General features: G+C 52.2%; 1 protein-coding gene across 1 annotated transcript in view; it reads right to left on the bottom strand.

The window, feature by feature from the left end:
• Positions 1–1,154: 1,154 nt before the first annotated feature.
• Positions 1,155–20,462, bottom strand: part of ZC4H2 (zinc finger C4H2-type containing) — a 99,957-nt gene continuing 80,649 nt past the window's right edge. Inside the window, exons 15-40 of the mRNA XM_067005046.1 lie at positions 19,502–20,115; positions 17,244–19,016; positions 16,879–17,130; positions 16,684–16,738; positions 16,235–16,332; positions 14,721–15,002; positions 14,213–14,638; positions 13,958–14,079; positions 13,747–13,839; positions 13,534–13,587; positions 12,092–13,433; positions 11,734–11,963; positions 11,603–11,659; positions 11,427–11,520; positions 11,162–11,249; positions 8,508–8,707; positions 8,288–8,406; positions 8,154–8,204; positions 7,970–8,024; positions 7,820–7,869; positions 7,356–7,447; positions 6,604–6,734; positions 6,353–6,416; positions 6,158–6,212; positions 3,708–5,806; positions 1,155–3,531 (exon numbers count right to left, since the gene is read on the bottom strand). The gene's annotated coding sequence lies outside the window, so the exon portion shown is untranslated. The remainder of the gene's footprint in view (positions 3,532–3,707; positions 5,807–6,157; positions 6,213–6,352; positions 6,417–6,603; positions 6,735–7,355; positions 7,448–7,819; positions 7,870–7,969; positions 8,025–8,153; positions 8,205–8,287; positions 8,407–8,507; positions 8,708–11,161; positions 11,250–11,426; positions 11,521–11,602; positions 11,660–11,733; positions 11,964–12,091; positions 13,434–13,533; positions 13,588–13,746; positions 13,840–13,957; positions 14,080–14,212; positions 14,639–14,720; positions 15,003–16,234; positions 16,333–16,683; positions 16,739–16,878; positions 17,131–17,243; positions 19,017–19,501; positions 20,116–20,462) is intronic.

Raw genomic sequence — 20,462 nt, 5'->3', positions numbered from 1 at the left:
TGGGTTCTCCCCTAATATTAAAAGTTCTTCCGCCCAATTTTGGGGGACCCCACAATTTTGACGTTCCTTCCCCTAACTTGGGGCTTCAACCCTTCAATTTTGGGGGGAGCTCCCCCCCTCTTATTTTGGCCTTCCTCCCTAATATTAGGCCTAACCCCTAAGAACCTTGACCCCTAACCCTACGGCAACCACGGATCTAACCCTAACCCCTACCCCAACAAACCCTAGAAACCCTAACCCTAAAAACCCTTACAGCCCTAACCCGATAAAATTTACCACACTAAACCCCTGAAGACTGCTCTAGGGGGTCCACATTCAATTCCGGAATTTCACACTTCCATTTAAGTCTTCTTCCCCCCAATTTGGGGGTTCGCCCACCCAATTTTGGGGGTTCCTCCCCTAATTGGGGGGGACACAACCAATTTGGGGGGGACACAACCAATTTTAGAGTCCCCCACCCTCCTCTTTTGGGTTCTCCCCTAATATTAAAAGTTCTTCCGCCCAATTTTGAGGGACCCCACAATTTTGACGTTCCTTCCCCTAACTTGGGGCTTCAACCCTTCAATTTTGGGGGGAGCTCCCCCCCTCTTATTTTGGCCTTCCTCCCTAATATTAGGCCTAACCCCTAAGAACCTTGACCCCTAACCCTACGGCAACCACGGATCTAACCTTAACCCCTACCCCAACAAACCCTAGAAACCCTAACCCTAAAAACCCTTACAGCCCTAACCCGATAAAATTTACCACACTAGACCTACGCCTAAAAGCCCTAACCCTAAAAATTAAGACCCTCTAAACCCTAACCCAAAAAGTAAAGATTCTCAAAGCCCTAACCCTGGAGACCCTAACCTTAAAAGAAAAAAATTAAGACCTTAAAACCCTAACCCTAAATACCTGACCATAACTAAAACCCTAAGACCCTAACCCTAAAAACCCTATCAACACTAAAACCACAAAGTACTTTAAAACCTTAACACACTAACCCCCAAACCCTAACCCTTATAACTCCAGCCCTAACAACCTTAAAATCCTAACCCTAAACCCTGGAAACCCTAACCCTGAAACCCAACCCTAGTGCCTTAGCCCTGAAACCTTAAAACCCTAACATCTTGTTAGAAACACTCTGTAACCAATAACATAGGCTCAGGCAAGGATCTCAGTGAAGTAGCATTTTTATTCACAATTGCAATGGCAGGCGTCCCACAAGCCACCTACTAGTTCCATAACACAGTTTATATAATTTTTTTTTTCCTCTCGGTGACCAGGACCCTCCCCAGTTTCCCCATTGACTGGGTAATCCATGTTCACAATCTATCCGGTGCTTCACAGAAAATACACAGCTGCTGGCCTGTTACAAGTCAATTTTCTTTCTTCCTTGACTGTTTTCCTCTTTGAGGTGGTAATGTTTCTTACACCGTGATTTCCACCCAATTGCTCTAAGGATTCTGGTTGTCTGCATTTCACAAGGTTGTCTGTTAAGCTTTCTTATCACTGCAAGCATATCTCAATACCACCTTCCTTCCCTCTAAACGATGTAACTCTGTGCAAAAACATTTTTATTCCCACAACCTTGATCCCCTTACCCTAGAAATCCTTATTCCCTTTAACCCTAACAACTCTAACCACAACCCTAACCCTTCATATCAACCCCCCGACGCTAATGACACTGACTAATGATCCAAACCCCAAACTGCCCCTAACCCCAGGCAACCGACAAAGAAACTGACACAAAGCTGAAAACTACAAAAAAGGCAAAACCCTAGATACAGACCCCAAATCACAAACACGCGACCAAAATGCTACAGAAAAGCCCCCAAACACCAGACGCAGGCTGCAGAAGCCTACAAGCGGGCCACAACCCACCCCCAGACGCAGGCCCCAACCACACCCAGATGCAGACCCCAACTGTCCACAAGCAGCTCCCAACCCGCCCCCCCCATGAACTGGACCCCACCTCACCCAGATGCAGGCCCCAGGCCCCAGCCCCAGCCCCCACGCCCCAGACTCAGGCCCCAAAGGTGTACAACAAGCTCCCAACTGCCCCCCTCAAAGGGAGGCTCCAAAGCCCGCCAGAGGACCCTAGAGTGTACAAGCAGCTCCCAACCCCCCCCCGGCAGAGGCCCCAACCCCCCCCAGAGACAGGCCCCAAAGGTGTACAAGCAACTCCCCGCCCTCCCCAGAGGCACGCCCCAAAGGTATACAAACAGCCCCAACCCCCCAAGACCCGGACCCCTACAGCGTAGAAGCAACTCCCAACCCCATCCCCCAAGGCACATGCCCCAACCCCCCCCCCCAAGGCAGGCCCTAACAGTGTACAAGCAGCTCCCACCCCCCAACCAGGCGCAGGCCCCAAAGGTGTACAAGCAGCTCACAACCACCCCCCCCCCCAGAGGCAGGCCCCAACCCCCTCCAGATGCAATCCCGAAAGGTGTACAACCAGCTCCAAACTCCCCCCCCCAAGACGCAGGCGCCAAACCCCCCCCAGACACAGGCCCCAAAGGTGTACAAGCAACTCCCTCCCCACCCTCCCTCCCCAGAGGCAGGCCCCAAAAGGTATACAACCAGCACCTGACCACCCCCAGATGCAAGCCCCAAAGGTGCACAAGGCAGCTCCAAACCTCCCCCCCCCCAACCCAGGCGTCCAGTGTACGAGCAGCTCCCAACCCCCCCCCAACGCAGGCTCCTATACTGTACAACCAGCTCTGAACCCCCCCGCTCCCCAGACGCAGGCACCAAGCCCCCACAGAGGCAGGCCCCAAGGGTATGCAAGCAGCTCACAACCACCCCCCCCCCCGAGGCAAGCCCCAAAGCCCCATACAGGGAAGCCCCTAGCATGTACAAGCATCTCACAACCCCTGCCAGCTGCAGGCCCCAGAAGTGTACAAGCAGCTCCCAACTCCCCAAACGTGGGCACCTACAGTGGACAAGCACCTCTCAACCACCCCCCAGCTGCAGACCCCAAAGCTGTACAAGCAGCTACAAACCATGCCCAAGGCAGGACCCTGCAGTGTACAAGCAGCTCCCAACCCCCCCCCAGATACAAGTCCCAAAGGCATACAAGCAGCTCCCAACCCACTCCAGATGCAAGTCCAAAAGGTGTACAAGCAGCTCCCAACCACCTCCCAGATGCAAGTCCCAAAGGTGGACAAGCAGCTCCCAACCCCCTCCAGATGTAGATCCCTGCAGTGTACAAGCAGCTCCCAACCCCCCCAGATACAGATCCCTACACTGTAGGAGCAGCTTCCAACCCCCCCAGATGCAGGCCCTGACCCCCCCCCCAAAACACAGTCCCCAACGGTGTACAAGCAGCTCCACAAACCCCCAAGACACAGGCCCCAAAAGCCTAAATATATGCCAAGAAAGTACTAAGGCAGGTGCCAAACGCTACAGACAGGCCCAAAAGCACAGGCAGACGCCCCAGATGCTCGAGGCCGAGACGTAACTTGGCTTTCTGAATTACTGGAAAGCGGCTTTCATTCTCAGCGAGGTGTGCGCAGGCTAGACAGGATGGGGCTTCAGGCACCTCTTCACCTGTGGAAACACACTGCCATCAGGCACTGCCATGCCAGACAAGCTTTTTCTGTTAAAACACCCTTCTCAGATGCCCCGCGGCATTCAAGTGACCTGCTTTGCTCCGATTCTAAAGACTAGTGTCACAGCCCACCTTGCCTGTGGCACCTGATCAACAGAAGAGAAAGCAACCATACCGTTTGGAAACCGTCACTGCACGTGCCGCTCCTTGATGCTCTGTAACCTCTTCTCAAATCCTCAGCCACTTCTGTGTAGAGCCTGCCATGACACCTGCAAAGCAAGATGGATACCCTTCACAGTCACCTTGCGCAACTTGGCCATTCTGCTCCAACCCCACTCACGACCAGCCTGCCCTTCTCGTGCTGCTCTTCAGAGTGCATCATGGCCCCTCTGAGTCTGTGCGAGGCACCTACGAAAGAAAAAGAAAAGCATAGGCCGCGGCAGCATCCAAAGCCGCAGCACAGCTAGGACAGGTACTCTCACCTGCTCCCTTACTCTGCCCCCTCACCTGCCCTCGAGGCAGATGCTTCCATCTGCTCTCTTAAGCCAGCTACAACACCTCTGGAATATAAACAGGACTTTAACTGTATTTTGTGTAGTTAGGTAACTGCAGTGACAACCGCACCCCTAAAATAACTGCTGCATCTGTTCATCGCTCACCTTGCCAAAACCAGCTCTGGTCGTGAAGTCCCAGGCTGTACGCTGTGTTTCAGCTTTAACAAATGAAAACAGTCAGAAGATAATCATTCAGATGCCAGCATTAGCACCCATCCCTCAACAACACAAGGGACCCCATGGCTAATTTTATCATGTCAAAACAGCAGCCCCCTTGCCTCAGCACCTGAAAGTAGATCAAGCCAGTCACCGGGTTGCCTACCGAGTCCTTGACAGTTCCAAAAGGAGCTCTTTCCTGTGACCAGTTCCTCCTGAGGTTTACCCCTCCTACTGGGGAAGGGAACGAAATACATACAAAAAATCAAAACCCCACATCTGCGAGCTTTCAAGATTCAATGACAGACCTCTCCTCTAGCACTATTCAAGCACTATGCAAACAGCTGCTCGCAAGCAGCTCAGGTCTCCCCCTCCACATTTGCCAAACACCACGGAGATGACTCTGTGCCACCTGCCCTTCAGTACGTGCCCAGAGGCAGACCAGATGTCTTTGCCAAAACAGTCCGGACAATGTATTAGTACACCGCCACGTTAGCTACCATCACTAACTGCCAGGCAGGACAGCTCCAGGCCAAACACACACACAGGCACGCTACAAACATTACGAACAAAACACAGAACACAAGGCGCAAAAAAAAAAGGACTCCCAGAGGGAAGCCCTACAGCAACAGCAAGTCAGAACAGGTGCTCTGCAGCAGACCCAAGGAGAGACTCAAATGTCACTACACGCGACTGGAAGCAACTGCCAGAACTGGGATGATGGAGGCATAAAAAGCCTGCCTTCAAGACAAGAGACCAGAAGGATGGGGAGTGCAAACCCCAGAAGAAAAATGCTTCGGAAATGAACTCCCAAGACAGAGCTCCTGATGAAGCCCACATGACTTCCGCAACAGCGAGGATGGAAACAGATGCCATCTGAAACCGAATATGATGCACAAGACCTGAAACACATCTGCGCTTTAAGCTGCGACTGCAAGTCAAGAAGTGTTCAGATCAGCCCTATGATGATGAAACAAGCATTTAGGACCTTTGGTGTGGCTAACAAGTTGCCCATCTAATCCGTCCAGTGGAAAAAGGCAATGAGGATATCAAGACCTGAGGAGCGCGTAACATATGATGATCGCATCAAGAAACATTTGATACAAAAAAATTACACGCACAGAAGAAATGATCTCTTTAGGCTCCCACTGCAAGACAAGAAATGCTCAGCTGCCAATTGAGCATCAGCATTATTCCAGTGAGGTTAAGTGTTCCACACCCTCAGGAAGGCTTCCCCAGGGCCTGCCAAGCACCAGGAGCACAGACAACACAGAACACAGACACCAAGCTAGAACTGCCCTGCCTGGCACGTGCTCAAGCTGTACCTGATAGAATCTCATGCCCCCACACACTCTGTCTGACCGTGATCAATCCTAGAAGGCCCCATCCACAGCAATGACTTAAAAGCACAGACCCTCGCCCTATGTGTGCATTCAAAACCCAAAAGCAAACGTAGCACTTGCTCCACAACTTAGCTTGGGAATGACGGGAGGCAGGTTCCATCCTCATCAAGGAACACGAAGGCTAGCCAGGACACTGCTTCCGGCACGAGGCTCCTCTTCACCTGCAGAAATAAAGCGCCATCAGGCACTGGCACACCAGCCAAACTTCTTCCAGTGAAACACCCACCTCAAAAACAAAACAGTAGTCCACTGACCTGCTCTGCTACTGAAGTCAGATAGACCAACTCCAGACAACTGCCCGCCTTCCCCTGCCAACCACCCCCAAACACACAGTATTTGCCCCTGGACTTAATTCTCAGGGGTCACAATCCATCCTCAAGGTGGACCACAGAGGCCAACTAGGATGTTCCCGCTATCTTCTTCGTCCCCGGAAAAGAGGACTCACCCAGAGGTGGGACCAATAGACTACCAAACCAAAACCAATGCCCTTTTCCCAACTTTTCTCCACTCACCTTCCCGATCCAGGCTTAGCGCTTCCATTTACTGTGCTGAGCCAAGGTCACGTGGCTTAGACCAAGGAGAAAGAACAAACAAACGTGAAAATCCACAAAAGAGTCTATACCCACTCCTCTTCTTTCCTCCCCTACCCCAACAGCCAAGAAGCCCCAGACCCACGTTCCCCAACCCAGTACCACCGCTTCGCTCACCTAACATCCCAAGGAGATGCATCACCCTCGTGCCTCATTCAAGTCTCTGTGCCCATGCCCTGGGCTACAAGAAACAAAGAGAGGAGGTCATATCCGTGATGGACACGCAAACAGTACAGCTCCTTGCAGAGGACTCAAACACAGAGACGAGAGCCAGAAAAAAAAAACCACACCCTCAGGTCCACAAATACCAAAAGGCCATGAATGCACAGCAGCCCCAACAGGGGTAATCACAGACTTGACAGACTTACCCTTTACAGATGAGAACGGTGACCCTGCTCAGTCTCTCCGTAATACTGCACTTATGCGGTCAAGCCCCTTCTGATGCATACTGAAGCTCCTTGTGAAGCCTCTGGACAGTTATGCAAATGGCTGGATATACCTAGAGATTAAAAGATAACTCAAAAAAAAGGAACCGTACCCCACCATTTCCCAAAAACGAGTTAGCCGGCAACAACTCCTAAGCACACCTCTATTACGTGAATTCCAAGCACTTAAAATCTAGAAGGCTGCAACGTCTAAAGACCCTACAGCCACTCAAACCACAGGCAAAAGCTCCAAAACTATAACAAACTGTCCCTAAGCCTGAAGAAGACTACCCCTTACACGCCTACTGCTGCTCTTTTCAGATGCATGCTTACACAGGGAGCTTCGATGATACTTATCTCCTAAACCCCGCTCCATCACTTTGCCACCAAGGTTGTAACTTTGATAATATTTGCCTTAATTCTGCAGAAATCATAAGGGACCCAGAACCACAAAGCAAACACACAAAGTAACATTGACATCCTATCCATAAACATGCTATAACAATTATTCACCTGAAGAAGAGCTGCATGCAATACAGGCACCTATTACTAGATTGGTTTACTCTAACAGGTCCTACTAGTTGTTACCCCACAAAGATGGGCGTACCGGTCTCTACGTCGAAACGCATCAGTCTGTAGACTCTGACCCACCTAAAGACCCCTGCAACTGACTGAAGGAAAAACAAAGCACTTACCCCAAAGTGCAGCCCAGGCAGAATGAGCTCTCTGATGGGATGCCTGCGACTCAATTACCACTAGGCCCTGCCTGGGACCCAAAGCCAATCACCTGGGAAAGGGGAGGGGCAAAGCACAAAGTAGAAAGAGGAGAAGCAACACCTGTGGTTTATGTATCTATTTATATGGCTTAGATCAACAGCATGCAGGGTGCAGACAAGAGAACTGCGTTGTTTCTAGAAGCAACAATCCCCATGTTTTGGCTTCAGCTTTGAATATTGAAAGCTTTTCTCCTCTACAACACCTGCCTCAGGAACCAAACAGCATTGCAGTGACCTGCATTGCTCCTATTCTAAAGCCTATCACAGCCCACCTTGCCTGTGGCACCTGATAAACAGAAGAGAAAGCAACCACAGCAGCAAAAGCCACAGCACCCTCAGGACAGTTACTCTCATCCCCTCCTTTACCTCAGCCGCTTACCTACCCCACATGGCAGATGCTTCCACCCCTTCTCTGAAGCCACCTAGAGCACCTCTAAAAGAGAAACTGGAATTTTACTCTATTTGATGTAGTTAAAAAAGCTGCAGTGACAGCCGCACCCCAAAACTAACAGCTACCTCTGTTCATCACTCACCAGAGTCACTCCAGAGGCAGCTCGGGTCGTGACGTCCTGTACTGCACACTGCAGCCTGAACAAAGGAAAACACAGTCAGAAGACAAACGTTCAGCTGACAGCATTAGCACCCATCCCTCAACAACAGAAGTCACCCCATATTTAATGTTTTTGTTTCAAAACAGCAGTCCACTTGCCTCTGTACCTGCAAGTTAGATCCAAGCTCCAAAGGAACGGCCACCATCACCCATGCCACCTGGGAACACAGAAGGACAAAATGACCACTGTGCTTGCAAGCCACCACCTGCCACACTGCTCCTCTGTCCCAAACAGCCTCACCTCAGACCCTCAGAGGGAAACACCTGAATGTCTTCGCTTTAGATAAGGGATCACCAGGCTGATAAAACTCTCACCTTCCCTCACTGCTCCGTGACACTGTCCAAGACTGCACGAAGCTCCTGCAGAGACAAGAGAAAAGCACACCCTGAGGCACCTCACAGCCACAGCGTACCTGCTGCAATACCTCTCTCTTCCCAGCTCCTTTACTTCAGCTCCTCACCAGCTCTGAGATTCTTCGCTTCAGTTTCCCCATTGACTGGGTAATCCAGGTTCACAATCTATCCGGTGCTTCACTGAAAATACACAGCTGCTGGCCTGTTACAAGTCAATTTTCTTTCTTCCTTGACTGTTTTCCTCTTTGAGGTGGTAATGTTTCTTACACCGTGATTTCCACCCAATTGCTCTAAGGATTCTGGTTGTCTGCATTTCACAAGGTCGTCTGTTAAGCTTTCTTATCACTGCAAGCATATCTCAATACCACCTTCCTTCCCTCTAAACGATGTAACTCTGTGCAAAAACATTTCTATTCCCACAACCTTGATCCCCTTACCCTAAAATCCTTATTCCCTTTAACCCTAACAACTCTAACCACAACCCTAACCCTTCATATCAACCCCCCGACGCTAATAACACTGATCCAAACCCCAAACTGCCCCTAACCCCAGGCAACCCACAAAGAAACTGACACAAAGCTGAAAACTACAAAAAAGGCAAAACCCTGGACACAGACCCCAAATCACAAACACGCGACCAAAATGCTACAGAAAAGCCCCAGACACAGGCCCCAAGCACTACAGCTAGGCCCCAGAAGCTCAAGACACATCCCAAAGCCAAAATGCAAGCCCCAAACGCTACAGAAAAGCCCCCAAACACCAGACGCAGGCTGCAGAAGTCTACAAGCGGGCCACGACCCACCCCCAGACACAGGCCCCAACCACACCCAGATGCAGACCCCAACTGTCCACAAGCAGCTCCCAACCCACCCCCCCCATGAACTGGACCCCACCCCACCCCAGTGCAGGCCCCAGGCCCCAGGCCCAGCCCCCACGCCCCAGACTCAGGCCCCAAAGGTGTACAGCCAGCTCTCAACTGCCCCCCTCAAAGGGAGGCTCCAAAGCCCGCCAGAGGACCCTAGAGTGTACAAGCAGCTCCCAATGCCCCCGGCACAGGCCCCAACCCCCCCCAGAGACAGGCCCCAAAGGTGTACAAGCAACTCCCCACCCTCCCCAGAGGCACACCCCAAAGGTGTACAAACAGCCCCAACCCCCCAAGACCCAGACCCCTACAGCATAGAAGCAGCTCCCAACCCCATCCCCCAAGGCACATACCCCAACGCCCCCCCCAAGGCAGGCCCTAACAGTGTACAAGCAGCTCACACCCCCCCCAGACGCAGGCCCCGAAGGTGTACAAGCAGCTCACAACCACCCCCCCAGAGGCAGGCCCCAAAGGTGTACAACCAGCACCCGACCCCCCCCAGATGCAAGCCCCAAAGGTGCACAAGCAGCTCCAAACCTCCCCCCCAACCCAGGCGTCCAGTGTACGAGCAGCTCCCACCCCCCCCCCCCCAACGCAGGCTCCTACACTACAACCAGCTCTGAACCCCCCCCCCCCCACTCACCAGACGCAGGCACCAAGCCCCCGCAGAGGCAGGCCCCAAGGGTGTGCAAGCAGCTCCCAACCCCCCCCCCCAAGAGGCAGGCCCCAAAGTCCCATAGAGGGAAGCCCCTAGCGTGTACAAGCAACTCCCCACCCTCCCCAGAGGCACGCCCCAAAGGTGTAAAAACAGCCCCAACCCCCCAAGACCCAGACCCCTACAGCGTAGAAGCAGCTCCCAACCCCACCCCCAAGGCACATGCCCCAACGCCCCCCCCAAGGCAGGCCCTAACAGTGTACAAGCAGCTCCCAACCCCCTCCAGATGCAAGCCCGAAAGATGTACAAGCAGCTCCCAACCCCCCCCAGATGCAAGTCCCAAAGGTGTACAAGCAGCTCCCAACCCCCCCCAGATGCAAGCCCCAATGGTGCACAAGCAGCTCCAAACCTTCCCCCCCAACCCAGGCGTCCAGTGTACGAGCAGCTCTCAACCCCCCCCCCCCATGCAGGCTCCTATACTGTACAACCAGCTCTGAACCCCCCCACTCCCCAGACACAGGCACCAAGCCCCCGCAGAGGCAGGCCCCAAGGTTGTGCAAGCAGCTCACAACCACCCCCTGCCCAGAGGCAGGCCCCAAAGCCCCATACAGGGAAGCCCCTAGCATGTACAAGCATCTCACAACCCCTCCCAGCTGCAGGCCCCAAAAGTGTACAAGCAGCTCCCAACTCACCAAACATGGGCACCTACAGTGGACAAGCACCTCTCAACCAGCCCCCCCAGCTGCAGACCCCAAAGCTGTACAAGCAGCTACAAACCCTGCCCAAGGCAGGACCCTGCAGTGAACAAGCAGCTCCCAACCCCCCCCCCCCAGATGCAAGTCCCAAAGGTGTACAAGCAGCTCCCAACCCCCTCCAGATGCAGATCCCTGCAGGGTACAAGCAGCTCCCAACACCCACCCCCAAACGCAAGCCCATACTGTGTACAAGCAGCTCCCAACCCCCACAGATACAGATCCCTACATTGTAGGGGCACCTTCCAACCCCCCCAGATGCAGGCCCTGACCCCCCCCCAGACACAGTCCCCAAAGGTGTTCAAGCAACTCCCAACCCCCCCCCCAGATGCAAGCCCCAAAGGTGTACAAGCAGCTCCACACCCCCCCCCCAAGACACAGGCCCCAAAAGCCTAAACATACGCCAAGAAAGTACTAAGGCAGGTGCCAAACGCTACAGACAGGCCCAAAAGCACAGGCAGACGCCCCAGATGCTCGAGGCCGAGACGTAACTTGGCTTTCTGAATTACTGGAAAGCGGCTTTCATTCTCAGCGAGGTGTGCGCAGGCTAGACAGGATGGGGCTTCAGGCACCTCTTCACCTGTGGAAACACACTGCCATCAGGCACTGCCATGCCAGACATGCTTTTTCTGTTAGAAACACCCTTCTCAGATGCCCCGCGGCATTCAAGTGACCTGCTTTGCTCCGATTCTAAAGACTAGTGTCACAGCCCACCTTGCCTGTGGCACCTGATCAACAGAAGAGAAAGCAACCATACCGTTTGGAAACCGTCACTGCACGTGCCGCTCCTTGATGCTCTGTAACCTCTTCTCAAATCCTCAGCCACTTCTGTGTAGAGCCTGCCATGACACCTGCAAAGCAAGATGGATACCCTTCACAGTCACCTTGCGCAACTTGGCCATTCTGCTCCAACCCCACTCACGACCAGCCTGCCCTTCTCGTGCTGCTCTTCAGAGTGCATCATGGCCCCTCTGAGTCTGTGCGAGGCACCTACGAAAGAAAAAGAAAAGCATAGGCCGCGGCAGCATCCAAAGCCGCAGCACAGCTAGGACAGATACTCTCACCTGCTCCCTTACTCTGCCCCCTCACCTGCCCTCGAGGCAGATGCTTCCATCTGCTCTCTTAAGCCAGCTACAACACCTCTGGAATATAAACAGGACTTTAACTGTATTTTGTGTAGTTAAGTAACTGCAGTGACAACCGCACCCCTAAAATAACTGCTACATCTGTTCATCGCTCACCTTGCCAAAACCAGCTCTGGTCGTGAAGTCCCAGGTTGTACGCTGTGTTTCAGCTTTAACAAATGAAAACAGTCAGAAGATAATCATTCAGATGCCAGCATTAGCACCCATCCCTCAACAACACAAGGGACCCCATGGCTAATTTTATCATGTCAAAACAGCAGCCCCCTTGCCTCAGCACCTGGAAAGTAGATCAAGCCAGTCACCGGGTACCGAGTCCTTGACAGTTCCAAAAGGAGCTCTTTCCTGTGACCAGTTCCTCCTAAGGTTTACCCCTCTACTGGGGAGGGGAACGAAATACATACAAAAAATCAAAACCCCACATCTGCGAGCTTTCAAGATTCAATGACAGACCTCTCCTCTAGCACTATTCAAGCACTATGCAAACAGCTGCTCGCAAGCAGCTCAGGTCTCCCCCTCCACATTTGCCAAACACCACGGAGATGACTCTGTGCCACCTGCCCTTCAGTACGTGCCCAGAGGCAGACCGGATGTCTTTGCCAAAACAGTCCGGACAATGTATTAGTACACCGCCACGTTAGCTACCATCACTAACTGCCAGGCAGGACAGCTCCAGGCCAAACACACACACACAGGCACGCTACAAACATTACGAACAAAACACAGAACACAAGGCGCAAAAAAAAAAGAGGACTCCCAGAGGGAAGCCCTACAGCAAGTCAGAACAGGTGCTCTGCAGCAGACCCAAGGAGAGACTCAAATGTCACGACATGCGACTGGAAGCAACTGCCAGAACAGGGATGATGGAGGCATAAAAAGCCTGCCTTTAAGACAAGAGACCAGAAGGATGGGGAGTGCAAACCCCAGAAGAAATCTCTTAGGAAATGAATTCCCAAGCAAGAGCTCCTGATGCGACCCAGATGACTTCTGCAAGAGCGAGGATGGAAACAGATGCCATCTGAAACCGAATATGATGCACAAGACCTGAAACACATCTGCGCTTTAAGCTGCGACTGCAATACAAGAAGTGCTCGGATCAGACCCATGATGACAAAACAAGCATTTAGGACCTTTGGTACATCTAACAAGTTGCCTTTCTAGTCTGTCCAGTGCAAAAAGCAATGAGGATATCAAGACCTGAGGAGCACATAACATGATGATCACATCAAGAAACATTTGATACAAAGACCCGAGGAGTGCATGACACAGAACACACCCTGCAGAAGCAGCACTACAAGAGAAATAAACAGATGGGAACTGTCCTGCCTGGCACATACACTCACACTACAAAATATCCCCTGCTCCTTCTATTAGCCTGATGACCCAGCCTCAAGCAGCCTGAAGGTGACCCAGCCTGAACCACCTTCACAGTGGCACCAAGTATATTCAGCCGGCTGGCTCCATGCTGCTCCGGCTCCCAGCTCCCATCAGCCACACCACATATGCAAATACCAGGTGCCCCTCAACTTAGCTCTCAGATTGCTGGATGGTAAATTCCCTCCACCTCAAGAAATGCACAGACACTGAGAGACATCTTAGTCCATGGCCAGGCTTATCATCATCTGCAAAAACAGCGTACCAGCATTCACTAGCACACCGGCCCTGATGCCCACCTCCTCCGCAATACTGACTACCACTGAAGCAATATACGGTTGTGCTCACCCGTTCCTCTCTGAGTCCAAGCTCCAACAGTACAGCCAGTATCACCCACACCACCTGGGAAAACAAAGGGATAAAATGATCATTGTGTTCTCAAGTAATCACCCACCACACTGCTCCTCTATCCCACCCAGCCTCACCTCAGACCCTCAGCAGATTCTGAGGAAGGCCTGCTGCAGCACCTGCTAAACCAGGGGAAACACTTCAAGGACTTGCCTTAGGGGGACCTTGCTTAGGGACACTGACTGGGCTGACGACCCTCTCGCCTTTCCTCAGCACTCCACAATGTGGGGATTCACCTCTCCAAGGCTACAGGAAGCACCCACAAAAGAAAAAAAAGAAAAGGCAGATCCTCAGGCACCTCACAGGCACAGCCTACCTGCTGCAATACCTCTCTTTCACTAGCTCTTTTTCTTCAGCTGTTCACATGCTCCAACTCGGCCGGGCCGGCACCACAGACTGGTGGTGCTTTCCACACTGCTGGAAAGCAGGCTTTATCCTCAAGGCACGTGCAGGCTAGATGAGATGGGGCTCCAGGCACCTCTTCACCTGTGGAAACACACTGCCATCAGACACTGCCACGCCAGACAAACTTTTTCTGTTAAAACACCCTTCTCAGATGCCCTGCGGCATTCAAGTGACCTGCTTTGCTCCAATTCTAAAGACTGATGTCACAGCCCACCTTGCCTGTGGCACCTGACCAACAGAGGAGAAAGCAACCGCAGCGCTTGGAAACCATCCCTGCACGTGCTGCTCCTTGTCACTCTCCGGCCTCATCTCAAATCCTCAGCCACTTCTGTGGAGAGCCTGCCATGGCACCTGCAAAGCAAGACAGAGACCTTTCATAGTCACCTCGTGCTACTTGGCCATTCCGCTCCAACCCAGCTCATGACCAGCCCCCCTACTTAAGCAGCTCTTCAGAATGCAGTTTGCTCCTTTGAGCCTGTGCGAGACACCTGTGAAAGAGGAAGAAAAGCATAGGCTAAGGCAGCATCCTAAGCCGCAGCACAGCTAGGACAGTTACTCTCATCTGCTGCCTTACCTCTACCCGCTTACCTACCCCGAGGCAGATGCTTCCATCTACCCTCTTAAGCCAGCTACAACACCTCTAAAACAGAAAAGAGGGGTCACTTAGAGTGACAGTGAGAACCGCAACCCAATTATAACTGCACCGTTTGTTCATCGCTCACCTTGCCAGAGGCAGCTCTGGGTACGAAGTCCCAGGTTGTATGCTGTGTTTCAGCTTTAACAAACGAAAACATAGAAGGTAATCATTCAGCTGCCAGCATTAGCACCCATCCCTCAACAACACAAGGGACCCCATGGCTAATTTTATCATTTCAAAACAGCAGACAACTTGCCTCGGCACCCCAGAAGTAGATCAAGACAGTCACCGAGCAGCCGAACGAGAGCTTGACAGCTCCAGAAGGAGCTCTTTCCTTTGACCGGTTCCTCCTAAGGTTTATCTAGGACTGGAGAAAAATAAAAACACTCCACATCTGCGACCTTTCTAGATTCAATGACAGACCTCTCCTCTAGCACTATTCAAGCACTATGCAAACAGCTGCTCGCAAGAAGCTCAGGTCTCCCCCTCCACATTTGCCAAACACCACGGAGATGACTCTGTGCCACCTGCCCTTCAGTACGTGCCCAGAGGCAGACCGGATGTCTTTGCCAAAACAGTCCGGACAATGTATTAGTACACCGATGGACCGCCACGTTAGTTACCATCACTAACTGCCAGGCAGGACAGCTCCAGGCCAAACACACACACACAGGCACGCTACAAACATTACGAACAAAACACAGAACACAAGGCGCAAAAAAAAAGAGGACTCCCAGAGGGAAGCCCTACAGCGACAGCAAGTCAGAACAGGTGCTCTGCAGCAGACCCAAGGAGAGACTCAAATGTCACTACACGCGACTGGAAGCAACTGCCAGAACTGGGATGACGAAGGCATAAAAAGCCTGCCTTCAAAGCAAGAGACCAGAAGGATGGGGAGTGCAAACCCCAGAAGAAATCTCTTAGGAAATGAATTCCCAAGACAGAGCTCCTGATGCGACCCAGATGACTTCTGCAAGAGTGAGTATGGAAACAGATGCCATCTGAAACCGAATATGATGCACAAGACCTGAAACACATCTGCGCTTCAGGCTGTGACTGCAAGACAAGAAGTGCTCAGATCAGCCCTACAATGATGAAACAAGCATTTAGGACCTTTGGTGTGGCTAACAAGTTGCCCATCTAATCCGTCCAGTGGAAAAAGGCAATGAGGATATCAAGACCTGAGGAGCGCGTAACATATGATGATCGCATCAAGAAACATTTGATACAAAAAAATTACACGCACAGAAGAAATGATCTCTTTAAGCTCCCACTGCAAGACAAGAAATGCTCAGCTTCCGATTGAGCATCAGCATTATTCCAGTGAGGTCAAGTGTTCAACACCCTCAGGAAGGCTTCCCCAGGGCCTGCCAAGCACCAGGAGCAACAGCACAGCCCAGACAACACAGAACACAGACACCAAGCTGGAACTGCCCTGCCTGGCACGTGCTCAAGCCCTACCTGACAGAATCCCATGCCCCCACACACTGTCTGACCGTGATCAATCCTAAAAGGCCCCATCCACAGCAATGACTTAAAAGCACAGACCCTCGCCCTATGTGTGCATTCAAAACCCGAAAGCAAACATAGCACTTGCACCCCAACTTAGCTTGGAATGACAGGAGGCAGGTTCCATCCTCATCAAGGAACACGAAGGCTAGCCAGGACATTGCTTCCGGCACGAGGCTCCTCTTCACCTGCAGAAATAAAGTGCCATCGGGCACTGGCACACCAGCCAAACTTCTTCCAGTGAAACACCCACCTCAAAAACAAAACAGTAGTCCACTGACCTGCTCTGCTACTGAAGTCAGATAGACCAACTCCAGACAACTGCCCGCCTTCCCCTGCCAACCACCCCCAAACACACAGTATTTGCCCCTGGACTTAATTCTCAGGGGTCACAATCCATCCTCAAGGTGGACCACAGAGGCCAACTAGGATGTTCCCACTATCTTCTTCGTCCCCGGAAAAGAGGAGTCACCCAGAGGTGGGACCAATAGACTACCAAACCAAAACCAATGCCCTTTTCCCAACTTTTCTCCACTCACCTTCCCGATCCAGGCTTAGCGCTTCCATTTACTGTGCTGAGCCAAGGTCACGTAGCTTAGACCAAGGAGAAAGAACAAGCAAAAATGACAATCCACAAAACAGTCTATACCCACTCCTCTTCTTTCTTCCCCTACCCCAACAGCCAAGAAGCCCCAGACCCACGTTCCCCAACCCAGTACCACCGCTTTGCTCACCTAACATCCCAAGGAGATGCATCACGCTCCCAGCTCCTCTTGTGCTCCGAGCATCTCCAGCATTTCAGGAACTGGAACCGCTGACGCCTGGCGCGCCTCAGGAACGTGGCAGGAGATGTACTCTGCTCTTTCAAGGTGCTTCCAAAGCCTGCATAACAGGCAAAGCAGACTAACACAATCCACTGACCAACTCAGGGCCCACACTGCCGTCCACTCACCCTCGTGCCTCATTCAAGTGTCCGGGCCCATGCCCTGGGATACAAGAAACAAAAAGAGAAGGTCATATCCGTGATGGACACACAAACAGTACAGCTCCTTGCAGAGGACTCAAACACAGAGACGAGAGCCGAAAAAAAAAAACACACCCTCAGGTCCACAAATGCCAAAAGGCCATGAATGCACAGCAGCCCCAACAGGGGTAATCACAGACTTCTCCTTTACAGATGAGAACGGTGACCCTGCTCAGTCTCTCCGTAATACTGCACTTATGCGGTCAAGCCCCTTCGGATGCGTACTGAAGCTCCTTGTGAAGCCTCTGGACAGTTATGCAAATGACTTGATATACCTAGAGATTAAAAGATAACTCAAAAAAAAAGGAACCGTACCCCACCATTTCCCAAAAACAAGTTAGCCAGCAACACCTCCTAAGCACACCTCTATTACGTGAATTCCAAGCACTTAAAAACTAGAAGGCTGCAACGTCTAAAGACTCTACAGCCACACAAACCACAGGCAAAAGCTCCAAAAATATAACAAACTGTCCCTAACCCTGAAAAAGACTACCCCTTACAGGCCTACTGCTACTCTTTTCAGATGCATGCTTACACAGGGAGCTTCGATGATACTTATCTCCTAAACCCTGCTCCATCACTTTGCCACCAAGGTTATAACTTTGATAATATTTGCCTTAATTCAGCAAAAATCATAAGGGACCCAGAACCAAAAGCAAACACACAAAGTAGCACTGCCATCCTATCCGTAAACATGCTATAACAATTACTCACCTGAAGAAGAGCTGCATGCAATACAGGCACCTATTACTGGATTGGTTTACTCTAACAGATCCTACCAGTTGTTACCTCACAAAGATGGGCGTACCGGTCTCTACTTGGAAACGCATCAGTCCATAGACTCTTAACCACCTAAAGAAACCTCCAACTCACTGAAGGAAAAACAAAGCACTTACCCCAAAGTGCAGCCCAGGCATAATGAGCTCTCTGAAGGGATGCCTGTGACTCAATGACCACTAGGCCCTCCCTGGAACCCAAAGCCAATCACCTGGGAAAGGGGAGGGGCAAAGCACAAGTAGAAAGAGAAGCAGCAGCTGTGGTTTATTTATTTTTGCTTCAGCTTTAAATATTGAAAGCTTTTCTCCTCTACAACTCCTGTCTCAGGAACCAAACAGCATTCCAGTGACCTGCTTTGCTCCTTTTCCAAAGACTATCACAGCCCACCTTGCCTGTGGCACCTGATAAGCAGAAGAGAAAGCAACCACAGCAGCAAAAGCCACTGCACCCTTAGGACAGTTACTCTCATCCCCTCCTTTACCTCAGCTGCTTACCTACCCCACATGGCAGATGCTTCCACCCGTTCTCTGAAGCCACCTAGAGCACCTCTAAAAGAGAAACTGGAATTTTACTCTATTTGATATAGTTAAAAAAACTGCAGCGACAACCGCACCCCAAAAATAACAGCTACCTCTGTTCATCACTCACCAGAGTCACTCCAGAGGTAGCTCGGGTCGTGACGTCCTGTACTGCACACTGCGTTTCAGCCTGAACAAAGGAAAACACAGTCAGACGATAAACATTCAGCTGACAGCATTAGCACCCATCCCTCAACAACAGAAGTCACCCCATATTTAATGTTTTCGTTTCAAAACAGCAGTCCACTTGCCTCTGTACCTGCAAGTTAGATCCAAGCTCGAAAGGAACAGCCACCATCACCCATGCCACCTGGGAACACAGAAGGACAAAATGACCACTGTGCTTGCAAGCCTCCACCTGCCACACTGCTCCTCTGTCCCAGCCAGCCTCACCTCAGACCCTCAGAGGGAAACACCTGAACGTCTTCCCCTGTGGTGGTTTTACAGGGGTAGGCGACCGAGCTCCACCAAAACCGCTCTCTCACTCTCCCTCCTCAGAGAAGGACAAGGAGAAAATACAAGGAAAAAGGGCTCAAGGGTTGAGATAAGGACGAGGAGATTACACAGTAAATATCGTGATAGGCAAAACACACTCAGCATAGAAAGATAGAAAGATTTATTGCTTATTACTACACAATGTAGAGAAGCGAGAAACAAACGAAAGCAACCAAAAGCACCTTCCCCCCCAACCACCCTCTTCCACCTTCTCCCCCCCAGCGGTATAGGTGATCGGTGTTTATGGTCAGTCTATAGCGCTTCTTTGCCGCCACTCCTTCTCGGACGCCCTCATCCCCTGTGCTGTGGGGTTCCTCCCACAGGATGCAGTCCTTGGTCAACTGATCTGGCATGGCCTTCCCACAGGCAGCAGCTCTTCCAGAACTGTTCCAGATGTAGGTCCATACCACGGGGTCCATCCCTCAGGAGCAAACTGCTCCAACCTGGGTCCCCCACGGGCGGCAGCAGCTCCTGCTAGCTCACCTGCTCCTGCGTGGTCCCCTCTCCACGGTCTACAGGTCCGGCCCGGAATCTGCTCCGGCAAGGGTCTTCCACAGGCCGCAGCCTCCATCAGTGCAGGTCCACCTGCTCCACCGTGGCCTCCTCCACCAGCTGCAGCATGGAACCCTGCTCCACCGTGGTACTCCGTGGGCTGCAGGGGGACAGCCTGCTTCACCATGGTCCTCGCCACAGGCCGCAGGGGACTTCTGCTCCGGCACCTGGAGTACCTCTCCCCCTCCTTCTTCACTGACCTTGGCGCCTGCAAGGCTGTTCCTCACTCCTCTTGCTCTCCCAGCTGCTGCATGGACCAGCGTGGTTTTTTTTTTTTTTTTCCTGTCTTAAATATGCTCTCACAGACGCGCAAACAACATCACTTATTGGCTCCGCTCAGCAGCGGGGCCCTTACCTAACATGGGGCAGCTTCTAGATTCTTCGCACAGAAGCCACCCCTAGAGCTCCCTGCTACCAAAACCTTGCCACATAAACCCCCCACGTCCCTTCACTTCGGTTAAGGGACGACCAGGCTGACAACACGCTCGCCTTCCCTCACTGCTCCGTGACACGGGGATTTCCCTGTCCAAGACTGCACCAAGCACCTGCAGAGACGAGAGAAAAGCACACCCTGAGGCACCTCACAGCCACAGCGTACCTGCTGCAATACCTCTCTCTTCCCAGTTGCTTTACTTCAGCTGCCTGTTAGCTCGATCTAAGATAAATGTGCCCGGGCGGCGCCGCGCCAAAGTGTGCCCGGGCGGCGCCGCGCCAAAGTGTGCCCGGGCGGCGCCGCGCCAAAGTGTGCCCGGGCGGCGCCGCGCCAAAGTGTGCCCGGGCGGCGCCGCGCCAAAGTGTGCCCGGGCGGCGCCGCGCCAAAGTGTGCCCGGGCGGCGCCGCGCCAAAGTGTGCCCGGGCGGCGCCGCGCCAAAGTGTGCCCGGGCGGCGCCGC

The sequence above is a fragment of the Anser cygnoides genome, chromosome 13 (genome assembly GCF_040182565.1).
Source record: "Anser cygnoides isolate HZ-2024a breed goose chromosome 13, Taihu_goose_T2T_genome, whole genome shotgun sequence".
Taxonomy (NCBI): domain Eukaryota; kingdom Metazoa; phylum Chordata; class Aves; order Anseriformes; family Anatidae; genus Anser; species Anser cygnoides.
Note: the sequence above shows the minus strand (reverse complement) of the source record. Positions and strands in the feature narration are given on the sequence as shown.